The sequence below is a fragment of the Macaca mulatta genome, chromosome 4 (genome assembly GCF_049350105.2).
Source record: "Macaca mulatta isolate MMU2019108-1 chromosome 4, T2T-MMU8v2.0, whole genome shotgun sequence".
Classification (NCBI taxonomy): Eukaryota; Metazoa; Chordata; class Mammalia; order Primates; family Cercopithecidae; genus Macaca; species Macaca mulatta.
Window position 1 is genome coordinate 44,774,587 of NC_133409.1, and position 16,988 is coordinate 44,791,574.

Here is a 16,988-nt window from a genome sequence, read left to right on the forward strand (position 1 = left end):
ATTCTTCTAAAGAAAGATGGATTTCCACAGCACCCTATTTGTGTCCTAAATTTAGAGTAACAAAGCTGGAGCAATTGAATGGTGCAAAAACTCTTTCTTCCCTCAGAGTCAAAGAAAGAGTAAAAATTGGACTTAGGAAATTAACTTTCTACTTGAGTAGTATTTGTCCTTTTTCACATACTTGTTTATAAACAGTTTGAGTTTCACTGAATAATTTTTCTTTCAGTTAATAATATAGCTTCCCACATCCAGTCACTTACTAAGCTCTGGACACCTCTAGTTTTTTCAATAGCTCTCAATCTTCTATCTTAGTACAGGATCATCTGAAGGACATCTCAGGGGAAGGTTTCATGTGTAAGTGATTTATGAAGGAAGTGCTTCCAGGAGAACCTGGGAAAGGAGTGAGGGAAGCAAGATAGGGAAGGGTGCAGTTTCAGGCAGCATGTTCCAGAGAGTAGCTTCAGCCTGAGCCCATGGAAAATACTGGAATGTAACTTGGGTCTTGGGATTTGTCCCAAGCATGATCAAAGCAACTGGGCTTTAAGATTTTATATTTTATAATCCCTCTCTAAAGGCTGTGGGATTTGAGGGGTTAGTGGTGGTGGGGGTGGTGTGTGGAAAGTGAACTTTTAGGCACTTTGGGATTTTTTATGCCTGTGGGCAAGGCACTCCAATGCCAAGAAGTGTTCGCCAAAGGAAAGTTTCAGGTGTGAGGTGGATGTGGGCATGCAAGCAAAAGTGCGGCTGGAGGATGGTGCACAGAAGATTTTACCAAGGATACCAGGGGATCTCAGCGGAGCTTAGAGAATTTCCACAGCCTCTCTTGGTTCTCTCTGTCCCTACTGTGTATCTTCAGCACAAGTCCCTGTGATTCTTTCTCTTCTGGGTTGCACGATATGTTCTTAACTAATATCCTCTGATCCGTAAATTCCTGTTGTCTTTTCTTTTCTTTCTTTCCTTTTTTTTTTTTTTTTTTTTTGAGACAGAGTTTCATTCTGTCACCAGGCTGGAGTACAATGGCATGGTCTCATCACACTGCAACCTCCACCTCCCGGGTTCCAGCGATTCTCCTGCCTCAGCCTCCCAAGTAGCTGGGACTACAGGTGTGTACCACCAAGCCCAGCTAATTTTTGTATTTTTAGTAGAGACGAGGTTTCACCATGTTGGCCAGGATGATCTCGATCTCGTGACCTCGTGATCCACCTACCTCGGCCTCCCAAAGTGCTGGGATTACAGGTGTGAACCGCAGCACCTGGCCATCTGTGATCTTTCTAAATCACAAATCTGTCAGTGCTAGTCCAGTGCTCACAACCCTTCAGTTCTTACCTAAAGTCCAAGCTCTTTAGCATGACTTGCCTGATACTCTTGATCTGACCCCAAACACTTACGGCTGTACTCAAATAGCACAGTGGGTGTTATGCACTGAATGTTTATGATCCCACCCCCAAATCCTAATACCAACCCCATGGTGATGTATTAGGAGACAGAGCCTTTGAGAGTGATTAAGTCATGAGGGTGAAATCCCCATGAATGAGATTAGTGTCCTCATAAAAACACTCCAGAGAGCTCTCTCACCCTTTCAGTCATGTGGGGATGTGGCAATAAAAATCCTGGGCCTTCTATGAAACAGGAAATGGGCCCTCAACAGACACTGAATTTCTTGACACCTTGATCTTGAACTTCCCAGCCTCTAGAACTTTGAGAAGCAAATATTTGTCATTTAAACCGCCCAGTCTATGACATTTTTGTTATAGTGGCCCAAATGAGTTAAGATGCTGGTATGGCTTGCTGCTCTCTGACCTCTGGAATTCTGTAATGTTATGCCTAATGTCTAGAAAATCTTTGCCCACCTCCTCACCTGGCTCACTGTTCCTTACCTTTGAAGATCTAGCTCAATCTTTATGGCCTCTGGCTTTCCACTGTACCCTGGGCTCATGCCATTGTAATATTTGCCACACTCGTTCTCCCACCAGACTGTGAGCCTCTTTAAGAGAGTCTTGTGCCCTGTTCACATCTACATTGCATCATTCTTGAATTCTATTAGAGGATAAAGTGAACTGAAGGAGGAGCAGGAAATCTGTCTTTGCAGGGATCTGCAGAATGAATGTGATTTAAGTTTCATGGGCCTCATTCTTCAAGAGTTAGGCCAAGAGAGTCAAAGCAAAAGGTTGGTCCCCTATTATGCGCCAGATAAGGGCTGGATGTACATTGTCACATTTAGGAGACTAAATGTACATCCAGCCCATTATCCGGCGCATAGCAGGGGACCAACCTTACCTTTGGAGATTCAGCTCAATCTTTATGGCCTGTGGCTTCCCACTATACCTTGGGCTCACGCCATTGTAGTATTTACCACACTCATTTTCTAAGAGGTAGCACCATCAAGAAATCATAAAATAGAATAAGGCTCTTGAGATCAGAGACTTTTCTGTTTTCAGAGCTTTTCTGGTTTCCTAACGGTGCTACCTCTGAGAAAGAAAAATTTAACGCATATACTCAATTTGGCCTGCATCTATACTGAAAGTGGAAGAGATATTTAAGCCAATTAAATGTATATTTTTGAGGGCCTTGGATTTCAGGCGAAGACTTGGCAGTGTAGTAGATGTCAAGTATGACATGAATTAAACATGGAACCTGATTGCTATGGGTTGAATCATGTCCCCTCAAAATTTATATGTTGAAGTCCTCACCTCCAGTATCTTGGAATATGACTTTATTTGGAAATCAGGTCACTGCAGTTAAAATTCAAGATGAGGTCATCCTGGAGTTGAGTGAGCCCCTAATCCCACTGGCATTCTTACAAAAAGAATGCCACACGAAGAATCAGATATGCATATCAGGAAAATGTCATGTGAAGATGAAGGCAGAGATCGGGATGATGCCTCTAGACGCCAAGAATGTCAAAGATTGTCAGCAAACCACCAGAAGCGAGGAAAGAGACATGGGACAGGTTCTCCCTCACAGTTCTCAGAAAAACAACTCTACTGACACCTTGATCTGGACTTGTTGCTTCCAGAACTGTGAGACTACACATTTCTTTTGTTTAAGCCACCCAATTTATGACAATTTGGTATAGCAGTTTTAGCAAATTTGCACACTAATCAGTCAACTAAGAGATAGATATTAAAAAAAAAACCAGTATGTTGCAGTGTGATGAGGCTAATAGTAGCATCTGTGCAACCTACAGATGCAGCACAGAGAAGAGAAGGATTGGCTCTGAGTTTTGGGAATGAGATCTACACAAGTGGGGGGTACTGGCGAAAGGAAGGTTGCACAGAAGAGTTGCGTGAGTCAGGTTTTGAAAGCTAAAGATGATGAAGACTGATCTCTCTCTATGGCGGTTATGGCAGTCACAGATAAAGCCAACTGCTGTCCATTATTACCCCTATTTTCTCTTAAAAATCTCTGGTGGGAGCTGTGCAGAGAGGCCTTAACAGATATGGGAGCAAGCAAGTAGATTTGGGGTCTAACAGTGGCATGTGGTAAGCAGCCTGTGATCTTGCACCAATGGGTGTCATTCCACTCCCATCCCCCACCTCTGATGCAGCACACCCTTTGTTCTCCCCTTTCTTTTTTCCTTTGAGTAAATCTATTTACTACCCAGAAAAACAAGGAAGGAATAGGCCAGTTGCCCAGGGCAGATGGTGCAATGTTAACAGATGACACACAGAAAGCAGAACTCCTCAGCTCCTATTTTCCTTTTACGTTCTCCAGCAAGGCTCTTCAAATGAAATAGAACAAAAGAAACATCATCAAGAAGAAACTGAAACACAAGTCCATGAGAGATAGTGAGGGAACCCACTATCTGGTTGATTTAAATGGTTTCGTGTCTTCAGATCCAAGTGAGTTATAACCAAATAATGAAAGAACTTACAGAAAATGCCAGTGAGCCACGGAGCAGACATTCTTTTCAGTGATTTTTCAAAAAGAATTTCTGGATAATTTAAAATGTGCTTCAAACCTAGAGAAAGGCAAATGTTGCTCTCATATTCAAAGAAATATAAAAGATAAACTCACAGAAAATACCAGTTCATCCTGATTCCCTGAAAACTTTTTTGTTATTTTATTTAACTTATGTACATACAAACATACAAAGAGGAAAGGAGGGAGCAAGGGGGAGAGAGAAAATGAAGGAATGAGAGAGACACAGAAAACGGGAGAGAAAACAGAGCAGAAAAGATAAAAAAGGGAGAACAAGTTTATTAGCTTTGTGAAAATACATTGAGTTTATAGCACTCAATTTACCTATGGTTGTAACTTCAGTAATCCTGCAAAATTTTATAACAGTCAATTAAATAAGCATGATGTGTGCCTTGAGAAAATTAAGGAGATGATTAATAAGAACCAGAGGTTAATGAGAAAAAATCATGCTAAACTTGGAGCTTTTTTCCTTCCCAATTTCCTTTGCCTTGTATTTTCTTGTTTCCCCAGTGTAAGAAATTTCCCCCCCATTTTTATTTCACCCAGAGATGCAGCACTACCTACATCAAACAGAATGTGAACGTCTGCAAGTTCTACACAGTATTTCCTGGAAGCTAATTGGATCAGAAGAAAAGGCAGTGCTGATCACAGAGTTTGCCTGTCAGTCCCCAAACTGTATTTTCTATTTTCCAAGTTCCTCATCCTGAGGCTTTCTTCCCTTTCTTTTTCTGTGAGTACCCACAAATCCTGGGCTTCTTCGTTATCCACTTCCCTCTTCTTCCTGTTCTGATAATCTTCCCAGTACATTTGTCCATCCAGGAGCTGGTTGCTGGCTTGCTTTGGTCAGATGACTCCTCCTAGGGTCTGGATCCTTGATTGATGGCTGGGACCAGGAACCTCTGAGCAATCCATCCGTCCAATGCAGACTGTCCTTATTCACTATGCTTACTATGAATTCCAGTTCCCTTCTCACACATTGGGCTCATTTCTTCTTCTTGAACTATGCCATTATTTTTCCTTTATTCCATATTATTTGGACACCAACTCCTCAAAACACATCATTACCCCAGGATTAAGAGCCTGGGCTTTGGAGTAAGACTGTGCTTTTTATCTCGAAAAGTTATAAATCAGATCATATTTCTCTCTTGTTTCAAACCTTCCACAAAGTTTTCACCATGTTTAGAATAAAATCCTAACTCTTTACCACGACCTGTAAGGATCTAGATAATCTGGTCACTGCCTACCTCTGTCATCATTGCACACCACTCTTTACCTTTTTTTTTTTTTTTTTAATATGCCTTCTTTCTGTTTTTTAAACATGTCAGGTCTGTTCTTGTCTCCCAGCCTTTACACTATTTTCCCTCAGATCATCACATTCCTGGATTGTTCTATTCATGAAATTTTCAGCTAAAGTTTCTTCTTGGGGGAACCTTCCTGACTACTCTGTCTAAATCAGTCCTCTTCTCCCACTACCAGTTAGTTCCTGGCACTTTATGGTGCTGTATTGTCTTTGTGACACTTAATATCCTCTAGAATTACCTTGTGCATTTATTTGATGACTTTGTTTATTTCCCTTGCCTTGACCTCCCAGAATGTAAGTACCATGAGCGCAGGGTCTCTATCCTCAGCCCGTAGACAGTTTCTGGTATGTAGTAGGTACTCAATAAATAAAACAAATCAGTGAATGCTTGCTCCATACTTTCTGTGCTACATGGCTACGAACTAATTGTTTCCATGGGTTTTAGTTCCCTATCTTTACAATGTGGTTGGCAACTCCTGTTTCATTGGGATTTTGTGAGTGTTGAATGAGATTACACAGGTAAGATGACTAGAGCGGAGTGGGGAATAGAACAGGCACACAATAACATGAAGGGTTATTATGATATGCCACTCTCCATGGGATGCCATAGGAACACAGAGATGATTCTAACGAAGTCCTTTTCCCAGAAGTTCCCAGTCATTATGTTTGAGCGGACATTAGAGTTGCTGCAGGCCTTGGACACCACACCCCACTTTCCCTGTTGAACCTCTCCTGGGAGCCAGACTCTCCCAGGGCCTGTCACATCTGGTTGTTGGGTCATGTTCCTAGGCCTGCTTATCCACATTGCCTTGTCTTATTGTGAATAAACAACCAAGATACACTGATAATCCCCGAGATTACAAAACTAACCCAATTCTCTTTTATGGATGAAGCTATTAGACAAGTATTTCTAGGTATAACACAGGGTCTTAGTGTCTCTGTATTTTAGCAGAGAATATGACAGACATTTAGATATTATAGATGAATATGAGAATATGCCTCTTTGACATTAATTACTATTTAATTAGATAAACCTGAAAAACTCCCAATGTTTTACAAGTTTAAAAAGCACTCTTAAGATTACAAACAGTAATGAAGATTCACGGGTAGAATACTGGATCTTTGAATTATAATTTGATTTGATTATACAGGGGGTGTCTAATTTATTCACTTCTCTACCAGTCTGTTGTCACAGTATCCTGAAAGATGATGAGCCTCTGAGCCTAGTATCTCTGTCTTCTAATTATCTGAACATAGTAAGAAGGCTACAAACTGATGTATGTAGCATGATACCATTCTGCTGAAAAATACATATTCATGCATGGAAGAAAAATAGCAGAAGGACACCAACATGTTAACAGTAGAAATAATATTTCAGTCTTTTTTTCCCCCTATGCTTTTCAAACTGTGCTGCTGCTTTGACTCGTTATGACTTTTGTAGGTGGAAAAAACTAATACAAATGAACTGCACACTTTTACAGGATGGGAGAAGGACGACCTGTGAACTTTTCTTGTTAGAAAAGTCTCAGGGACTGAGGTGATTGTCAGTCTCAGAGCAGCCATATCTGAGACGAGGACCAAGGACCAAAGACCAAGTAGCTGTTTCTGAGACAAGGATGACCTCCAGAACAGGTGGAGAGTAGTTCCCAATGGTGCATCATGACAGGTCTCGGTCCCACCTTTTAAGAATTGTTATTATTTTGAAGTTAGAGTGAAGTAAACTTTGGCTTAATTTTAAGAATAAATTTCTTATAAGTATAGCTATGGAGAGAACGGCCATTTTGTTAGATTGTACAGTCCATCGTCAGCAGGTGGCCTTTCTCAAACAGAGATGCTAAAAAGAGGATTTCTATACTGGAGGGGAGTTGGACAAGATGATATTTTATATTTTCTTCTAGGTTAGTAGACATCATTATCAAATCTGCCACTCTTTCTTCTTTATTAGTTATACTATCTCTATGAGATGGATATTATTTTTATTAGTGAAGAAATTGATGCTTAGACAGGTGAAATAATTTGCTGAATACTCGAGATCTTTCAAGTTTCTTAGCTGGGATTTGAGCTTAGATCTACTTGGCCTCCAAGACCAAAATATTCTATGGTGTTCTGCTACTTTCCAATCTGTGATTCTGTACCCACTTCTTCACTTTCTTTTTCTCTTCTCTTTGTAGATTTTCACATTGCTTTCTTTCTGTTTCCATGACTTAGACAACAATGGCATCTGGTAATATATTTGACTTTGATTTGGTTCTTGGTATTGATATTTAAGGCAACGAAATAAATGGCTGACTCTTGGATAGCAGAATCATTATTTATTATTATTATTAATTATTGTTTTTGATGTAGCTGAAGAGATACTGGATTATAATCTTAAAACTTCCAATGATGAGTGTCTAGAAAAAACAATCTTAAGTGTTTAAAGATTATTCTTTTTTAATACTGAAACTAACAGTATGAGGCTTTCACTAGAAAAGTAATAGGAGACAAATTGACAGCAAATGGAAAATAAAAGCATCTGCCTTAGTGCTGTTCTCATTCTGGATTCCCCACATTTCTTTTTCTTGAAGTGTGTACCTTCTTCTTTTTGTGTGGAATTGCCAATCCTTCTACATGGATTAGTCCCAAAGAGTAGTTTCTCTGCACATTCTCCACCAGACAGTAGCTCTTCATTAGGATGCCTTGATACTCTGGTGTGGTGCCACCACATGTAAGTTACACTGAGCTCCCTGGGACTTGCAGAAGCAGGGCCCATTCTACATATGCTTCAGCCCCACTGTCAAAATCTTTGTAGTGGTAGCTCCCCGCTACATTTGAATTCTGTTGCTGCAGCAACGAGCTCAAGAAGAGCTTCTGTATGGGAATAGAGCTAAGGAGGATGCTAAGGCCCAGGTGAACTGACCCCTTGACAGCCTAACATGGAGGCTTTTATCTTTGAATTTAACACATTTGTCAACTTGACAGGAAGCTTGGGCTGCAGATTCCTGCCCTTGTGAGACTCTGAGGCCTGGCAGAAAGAGCCCAGGCATGGGAGTCAGACTCACGGGAGGGTGTGGGGGTAAATCCTGGCCATGCAACTTCCTGCGCTAGGATCTTATTTCCCCTGGCTAGAATTCTATCATCTGTAAAATGGGATAATAATGACTGTTCATGGGATTTTAGAGAAAATAAATGGTTAATTATGCAGAAACAAGGATGTGGAGATAAACGGGAATATAAGACAAACAATAGGTTAAAAAAAATCATAGCCCTGCTTCACAAATCTTTATGCCTGATTTTTACCCTACTCAAATATTTGTGAACTGTCGTGGAGATATAGTCTTTGCCTGAGTATTTTGCCAGGCTCAAAAGAGCTATCTATCTTTCAATCTGAGCAGCTTGATAATAATGCCCCCAAAACACTGTGGGATTACACATGAAAATGAATGCCAAGGAAAATAAATAAAATTGATTAACAAAGAGTAATTGCTATTTAATCACAATTTGAGAAACACATTTTTGCCCTTTATTACAGTCATTCTGTCCTTTAAACTATTGTGTTTTGTCAAAAGAACATGCACTTGCAGTGCTTGAAAGTGAAAAATAATACATTTTTCAAGTGTTCACCATGTCAGTGTCAGAACGGCAATGAAAGTAGTTATTAAAAACCTTAGCTGCACTTTCAAGTAAGAAATAAAGTAAAACATAAATTGCTTTCATGAAATGAAGCTAGTTACCATGATCAATGGTCAATAATAGTATGTGTTATTTATTCTACCATGGAGCAAGGGGCAAAGAGGTTCGAAAATGACTGGTTAAATATCAGTCTATTTTATTTAATAAGTGATAGCTATTTCCTACATTAAACAAAACTCAGTCTACTTATCCAGAGCTCATATTTCAGTCTCAAATTCAGCTTTGGCTGAATAACCAGAAGCCATCATTGTGGGCCTAAGCTGGGAGATTTTTAGTAAGGATTCTGTGACATGGTCAAACAGAAAACCAAATGGATTTGGTGAAGGCTGGATTACTTACACAAAGTCCAAAGATAAATTTAGTTGAAAATTGGTCACAGGTAGCCTTGCAGTCTCAAAGGGCATTTCTGACTAGACAAACAGCATCTACCAACATCCCCTCCACTGAAATAAACAGCTGAGTGTTCCCTTGCCACAGGCTGGGTAAATACTAACTAAACCGTCTGCCTGTATGCCAGTCGGAGCAACACTCCCTATTTTTTAGCAAAATATTTTTCCACTCTGGCCATCCAAGAAACTCTCCAAATCCAATACATTTCAATGGAGTTTTTAGGCTTCCCGATTTTTCTCACTATTTATAGCTTTCAGATGTTGGCAGGTACGGGACTACATTTTCTTCAGAATAAAGTTATAAACGGCAGCAGTGCTGTTTCATCATATGCCACACAGTATGAAGTCAGTATTAAAACAATCCTTCTTCTTTATGAATGTCAACATTGACAGAGGCTAGAAAACAAAATAAATGCCTCACCAATATTATATCAGTGGTCATATTTATATTGTGCAGAGTTTTGTGGAGTGAGGAAGAGGGAATGGGATCCGGAGGGAAAGCCCAGTCTGTTCAGGGGTAACGTCTGTTCAGGGAATAGCATTTGTGAGGCTGAAGTACAAAAGTCCAGGAGGCCAGATCTGCCCCTTCTGCGAAACTAAGGCTGAGCAGGGCATAAAAGGAATGTAACAGTGCCTCCAGGCATATAGTATTTAATAAATTACCAACTGCTTGCAAACACAACACCTTACTGGTCCTTAGAACAACCCTGGGCAATAGAATAGGTAATTATTCACCCCACTTTATGGATGAGGAAACTCAGTTTCAGAGAGATGACTTAGCCGGGGTTACCTTGCTAGAATGTTGTAGAGCCAGAAGTGGAGGCCCAGTCTTCCGATGGCTAACCTTGCTTTTCTTCCCCAACTCACACTGCTTCTCCAAGAATTCAGCCCATGGAGCTTTCCCAGGCTCACTGGAGAGATAGTCTATTCACATGTAAAGGCCAGTGAATAAAGAGAAAGAGACAGTAAAGGGATGGATTAGAGAATAAAGCCCAATATTCCAGTTGCTAGAAAAGGATTATATTGGGCAGGTTAGGAGGTGATAATCAGGCACATCTGAAATGTGGAAAAGTTGAGTTTAAATCACCAGTTTTGTCACCAACCAGCTAGGTGACCTTGGTGTCCTCATCTGTAGAGCTTTAAGGACTCCCTGGGAATTGTGGTAAAATCACCACAATGAAGCCCTTTGGGGTCACTTGAGAGACAACCTTTAAGATCTTGCCCTAGGCCACCTGTGGCAGGATTCATCAAGGAGGCATGATGTGAACTAAGGAACTATAGCAACAGAGAGGGAAAGGAGAAGGGAAATATGGACCGGGAAATAGTTGAGTCCAGTTATGGTGGCAAGGGTGGGTGTGCTGCTTATGTGGGAGAGTAAGGAGATACTTGATGGATAGGTGATACAAAAACAAAATATGTGCAAAGTTCAACCATTACCAAGTCAGTTTTATCCATGGAGCTAATCAGTCTGGACATTTCAGGTCAAAATTTACTCCTTTATCCTTTAACCAATTATCAAGACAGTTGTCCTAAGTCTTCCTTCTTTCCCTCTCCCCTTCCTCCTGCCCTCCTTCCTTCTATCTACCTTCTTTCCTCCTTTCTTCCTTTCTGCCTCTCTCCTTTCCTTCCTTTCTCCCTCCCTTCCCTCCTGTCTTTCTCTTCCTCTCTCCTTTTCTTCCCTCTTTCCTCCCTCCCTCCCTTCTACTTTGCCTGCTTGAAGACACAGACTTCTCTGGAGTATATTTCAGGAGGGGTGGATTTGTTTGTCTAGGGCAGGGCTGTCAAATACAGGTCATGCATGCTGCCACGCCCCTGCCATGACAGACAATGCTAATCAATCACTGTACTCTGGGCATGATCTCAGGATTAATTTCAAGGTGCATGGGTTGGTTAGAGTTGGCTCAAGTGACGAGAGTTGTTTGCCAACATAAATCTAGGACACAAATGGATCAAATATGGCTTTCCATTTTCAAAAAGGTTAAAGTATACTAGAAAACATACTTCCTTTAACCTTTTAAAACATTCCACCCCCACCCCCTACTGTTTTAATCTCAGCAAGAGCCTCAAGCAAAAATAGACAAATGTTATTTGAAGACATCATCTAGTGAAGCGAGAGTCTAGCAAAGATTTTTTAGAAGCCTGAATATGTTTCATGAATGAATATCATCTTTTGAATATTTTGTCATACAAATTGACTTCTGGACATTTTGATGTTTGCTTCATGTAAATTTGAATTTCCCTAGTGCTAAAATTTGGTTTCTCTGCTTTAATGCAAATACGTTATATGTGTACATAGACGTGGAAGTTATGAGCTTAGTTTCTGAAGCCTATGTCGGAATCCCAGCTCTGTCTGTTTCTAGCTGAGTGCCCTGAGTGCCCTTGAACAAGTTAATGTTACCTTTCTGAGCTTCAGTTTTCTCATACTGAAAAAAGTAGTAATCATCATTGTTATCTCACAAGCTTATGGTGAAGAGTAAATGAGATAATTCATGTATAACATTTAGCATAGTATCTTGCACGTAATAATATTCCACAAATGTAAGTTTGTGTGTGTTGTATGTAACTAGTACTGTCTATCCAGGGTGAATTAAGGACTGTGATGCTTATTGAATTGTTTGGCTAAAGTTACATTTCTTTGCTTTTGTGGGTTTAAGTCAGAGTTTTAATGCTACTTGAATTCTGTTTTGTGGTTCTATCATGATTTTTGTGTGTGTTTAAACTCCAAGAAAAATGTCCTCTTTTTTGGTAGCTGATATATTCAAACCACCAGTGCTGGAAGAAAAATAATCTGTCATTGAAGTAGATGAGAGTTGACATGACAGACTGTGCACTCTATCTTAAACATTCATAACATGCATAATATGGTCCCTATGGAATGAAATAACTCCTTTAGAGTCTTTGCAGTCCCTTGTACCATGGGTCTCCTAGAGCGAAGCCATTATAATTCTAAAGCAGCTATGCCTGCTTGGGGAATAAAACATCAAGGAAAAAAAAAGGCATTTCACATACCAAACAATTGACATTTCTATATTGTTTAGATGTGTGTGCATACATGTGCACAAAAGTATGTGGATGGTGCACATAGGTGTGTGGTGTTTTGAACTCTGGTGTTTGATATATTATTGCTTACTGGCTAGAAGTAATTTATTCAGAATCTGAAACACTTGAAATCCTGATTTTATTATGTTATTGGTCATGTGATTTTGAAAAAGCTCCCTGTTAAAATCTTAGGTAACTCTCATTTAAAATGTGGATAACCATATCTTCATACTCTTTCATAGGAAGAATAAACTCATGTGAGATAATACATGTAAAATATATAGTAAATATTTGGCACATTTCAATTTCTCCAATAATAGAGCCATTAATAATGATAAATAAGTAAAACAAGTAATTAAAATAATGTCTATGGCAAGGCAAACTGGTTTTCAGCTTCATTATTCAATGTCCTGCTTTGATTTTTATTTTATAGAATAATCATTTGCCAGCTTAAGTAATACATCATTCCTTAATTGTAACTGTCAAGTGAAGACTTCACTAATTTATGCCTCTTTGGAGAAATATAAGCACTTGAGCAAATAACTAATATTCTGACCCTGAGTTTCCTAATCTAACAGGAAAGTCTATCTCAGTGACTGCATTCTGTCATAGCCATTCCTGTTGAAAGGATGAAATGAAATAATGGATTTTACAGGTCTGTGTGAGGCACAAGCTGGCCATACAACTGGAGAAAGGATATAAAATTGTATATACTTACGAAATACTCAAATATTAATAGGCAGTGTCTAAAGAAGACCAGAGCATTTGAATAAACAAACAAATAATCAGTCCAATGGCAAGTGGAGATTTTTATATTTTCTAAGTACTCTTCTCAATTGAGAGAGTTGACTTGTGCAGTGCATGCACTGCATAATGACATTTTGGTCACTAAGTGTGAACATATGACAGTGGTCTCATAAGATCATAATACTGTATTTTTACTGTACCATTTTATGTTTACATATGTTTAGATACACAAGTATTTCCATTATGTTACAGTTGCCTACAGGATTCAGTATTCAGTACCGTGACATGCCTTATAGATTTGTAGCCTTGGGGCAATAGGCTATACCATATACTTACTTGTGTAGTAGGCTATACCATCTAGGTTTGTGTAAGTACACTCTGATGTTTGCACAATGATGAAATTGCCTAATGATACATTTTTTTAGAATGCATCCCTTTCATTAACTGACACAGGTCTGTATTTGTTTTTAATAAGAAATTACAGTACATGGTAAATTTTGCCTTTAACATTTTTTTGGAAATAAATGGCATTCCCAAAAAGCCTCCTGGGCTTGTAACTGTGCTATATTTCCATGTTAGCTACATCAAGATAATAACATTTGATCAACACAGTCTACTTGGAGTGACCAGATACTACTGGGTCTCTGTTGGTCACACTACTGTGGATATGAGACAACGAACAGATTTTGCCAGATGTTCCAGTATAAACAGCTTCTCTGCTGTCAAAACCTAGAGTTGAAGTGCAGAAGAGGGATATTTCAACCTTCTTAATACTCCAGTAGAGAAGGAGTCATTATTATTTACCCAACTTTTCAAAGGTAAACATTAAATCAATTTAACAATTTAATTTTAAGAAGAGTGTATTTGAAATTGGGAAACAAATCTACCATTTACTTCCATGGTTTTTTTTTTCTGACATCTGTAAAACAAGGCTAATGATATCCACTTCACAAGACTCTTATACAACATTAAAAAATTTTCCTGAGAAATTCAATTGTACATAACAAAATACTGCAACTATGTAAATTAGTAAGATATTCGCCTAGTCTTTTTAAATTCTCGCTGAGGTTGTGCTTAGTTTGTGGTGTTTGGAAATTAACTTGAATATTAACTCACTCAGGTTAAAATTTGGCCTCCGGAGCAAAAAAACTGTATATTTGCACTCAATTATATCAAAAAACAAGCTTTAAGCCCAGCTGGTTCTGTCTGGGAAAGATGGCAGTGGCTGGGGCAGCATCCAAGGAGCCACTGGTGCAACGGTGCACCCAGCAGTTGGGGAAAACTTTCAGCCTGGATGTCAGCAAGGAGATCATGCACAGTGCTTCCAAAAAGATGAAACTTTAGATGGGCAGAAATCAAGGGACCAGCTAAAGCTGGGTAGGAGGAAAGGGAGAGACAGACAGGAAGTTCCTGTATTTGCTGAACCTGACACAACTGCAGAGGTAAAACACCTTTTAATTTGCCCAAGGCATGAGAGAACAGCAACTCCTTTAAGAGTAAGACAAAGTTTGTCAATTTACACACAAGAGAGGGACCCACAGGCTTGCAGTCTGCTCCCGGGTTGCCATCCTTGTGATTGCCTGGGCCAGAAGTACAAGCTCATCAGTAGCTGTCTGATCTGTGGGCCTGTTGTTTGTGAAAAAGAGGGTGCCAGCCCTTGCTTATTCTGTGTCACAACAGTATGTACTCATGAAGAACAGGATATTTTGCAGCATGAGTCAAATGAGAGCCAGAAACTGCTAAAGAAGCTTATGCCATTGATGGAGAATTCTGGAAAGATGGACAACTCTGCCAAGGACTTTCTATGTCATTGAGAATTTCAAATTATGTCTGGTCTGGAGAAGGATATCAAGCACAAAGACAGGCTGTTAGAGTTGCACAGAGCTAGTTTTCAAAGGACCCAAGTCATTGATGCTGATCAGATTTTTTTGCCAGTGACTCTAACCAGTGGTTTTCCAAACTTGAGTGGGAAACCAAATGAGAAGCAAGAAGAGGAGCTGAGAGAACTTCGACATGCCTCTTGACTCTCTAAGAAGGTCACCATTGAGTTTACAGCAGGAAGATCCTGGAAGAAGAAAATCCATTAGCAGAATATCACAGCAGACTAGACGAGACAATACAGGCCATTGCTAAGGAAACCTTGAATGAGACACTGACCCCATTTTATATATCTCCTGAAGAGCCTTTGGGAGTTCTGGTAAATCTCAGCACATACCAGTCCCCTCCCCAGTGGGTTGACCATGCAGGTGCAGCCTCACAGAATAAGGCTTTCCATTCAGCAGGATTGGGACTGGAATTCAACTCATTTCAGTACTTCTTGTGAATCCAGGACCAAGACTTTCAGGGAGGTTTGACAGTGGCTCATGTCTCTCTATACATCAGGCCTGGGTTTCTCAGCTTGTTAGAGGGATTAGAAAATGATGGAGTGCAGATCCTGGTATATCTCCCACAGAGGACAACTTTGGATAGCAGTCGTAGCCAAAACCTCCCTCTGCCTTCAAGAAGTCTCAGAACTCCAGGTTACGTATCATCTTCTTCATGGGAAAGATGTGGAATTCCCCAGTGACTATCCATCAGGTTGTCTTTTGGGCTGTCTGGACCTAATTGCTTGTTTCAGAGGCAATTTAAGGAGCAGTTTCCAGACATCAGTGAAGAATCATGTTCTCCACTTGTTTTCATCTGCAAAAGTCCTCAGGAAATGGTTGTGAAGCTTCCTATTAAAGGAAACAAAAAAATCTGGAAACTGGATTGCAAGATCCATTAAGGAGCAAAGAAAGGGTAAATGAAGCAGAATAAAGATTTCTGACTCAGGAGAAAAGAAACCATACAGCACAGTGGAGTTTGGTACACTAAAATTGCCATCCACTAGTTTTTTGGAATTGAAGCAGTAGAAATCTAAAGGCTTGGCATTAGGCTTGAATCTCTCAGAATTTAAACTCTTATCAAAATCTGTATATTTTTCTTAAGGAGTATAAGGAGTATAAGAAAATCTGTATATTTTTCTTATTTATGTAGTGGCTCAAAATCTTTGAATACATTATTTATTTATTTATTTATTTTTTATGTTTTTATTTTTATTTTTTGAGACGGAGTCTCGCACTGTTTGTTGCTCAGGCTGGAGTGCGGTGGCGCAATCTCTGCTCACTGCAACCTCCAGCTGCTGGGTTCACACCATTCTCCTGCCTCAGCCTCCTGAGTATCTGGGACTACAGATGCCTGCCACCACGCCAGGCTAATCTTTTGTATTTTTAGTAGAGACAGGGTTTCACCGTGTTAGCCAGAATGGTCTCGATCTCCTTACCTCATGATCTGCCTGCCTCAGCCTCTCAAAGTGCTGGGATTATAGATGTGAGCCACTGGGCCCAGCCTTAATACATTATTTATAAAAAAACTATTTGAAAAAAAGTTCAGGGTATTTCCTATTATTTGCAGGTTAGTGAGGCTACAATCTTGTGGGTTTCTAGATGAAAAATTTTCTCTCTCATCTTTCTTTTGACGTGGGAAAATACAAGTAAGATCATGGCAAAACATGAAAAGAGGAAGAGGAGTGTGCTGTATAAGACACTGGTTGAGAGCAAGAGGTATATAGTCAGATAGACCCAAATTTTAATATAACCTCGGTTACTCACTAAACTCATTGTTGTTTATAGATTAAATTAGGTAATACTTCTTTAAGACCTTTTCAAATCTGTGCTAAGATGATACCATCCTACAAATATCAGAAATACATGAAAAAATATTAATACTCAAATTGTCTCTCAGGTAGTAGGTGAATCCCCTTTTTCTTATGCAAGGGAGATGCCTCAACTTTAAAGTGCAAGAAGTGGATCAAGCAGTAGAGAAATGGAAGATTATAGTGATGACTATTGTCATGAATCTTTGAAAGGGGTTGAGACACAGAATTAGAAGTGCAGAGTGTA

General features: G+C 39.6%; 1 pseudogene; it reads left to right on the forward strand.

The window, feature by feature from the left end:
* The first annotated feature begins 2,875 nt into the window (after positions 1-2,875).
* On the forward strand, positions 2,876-15,422 carry LOC144340606 (activating signal cointegrator 1-like; annotated as a pseudogene).
* The last annotated feature ends 1,566 nt before the right edge of the window (positions 15,423-16,988 follow it).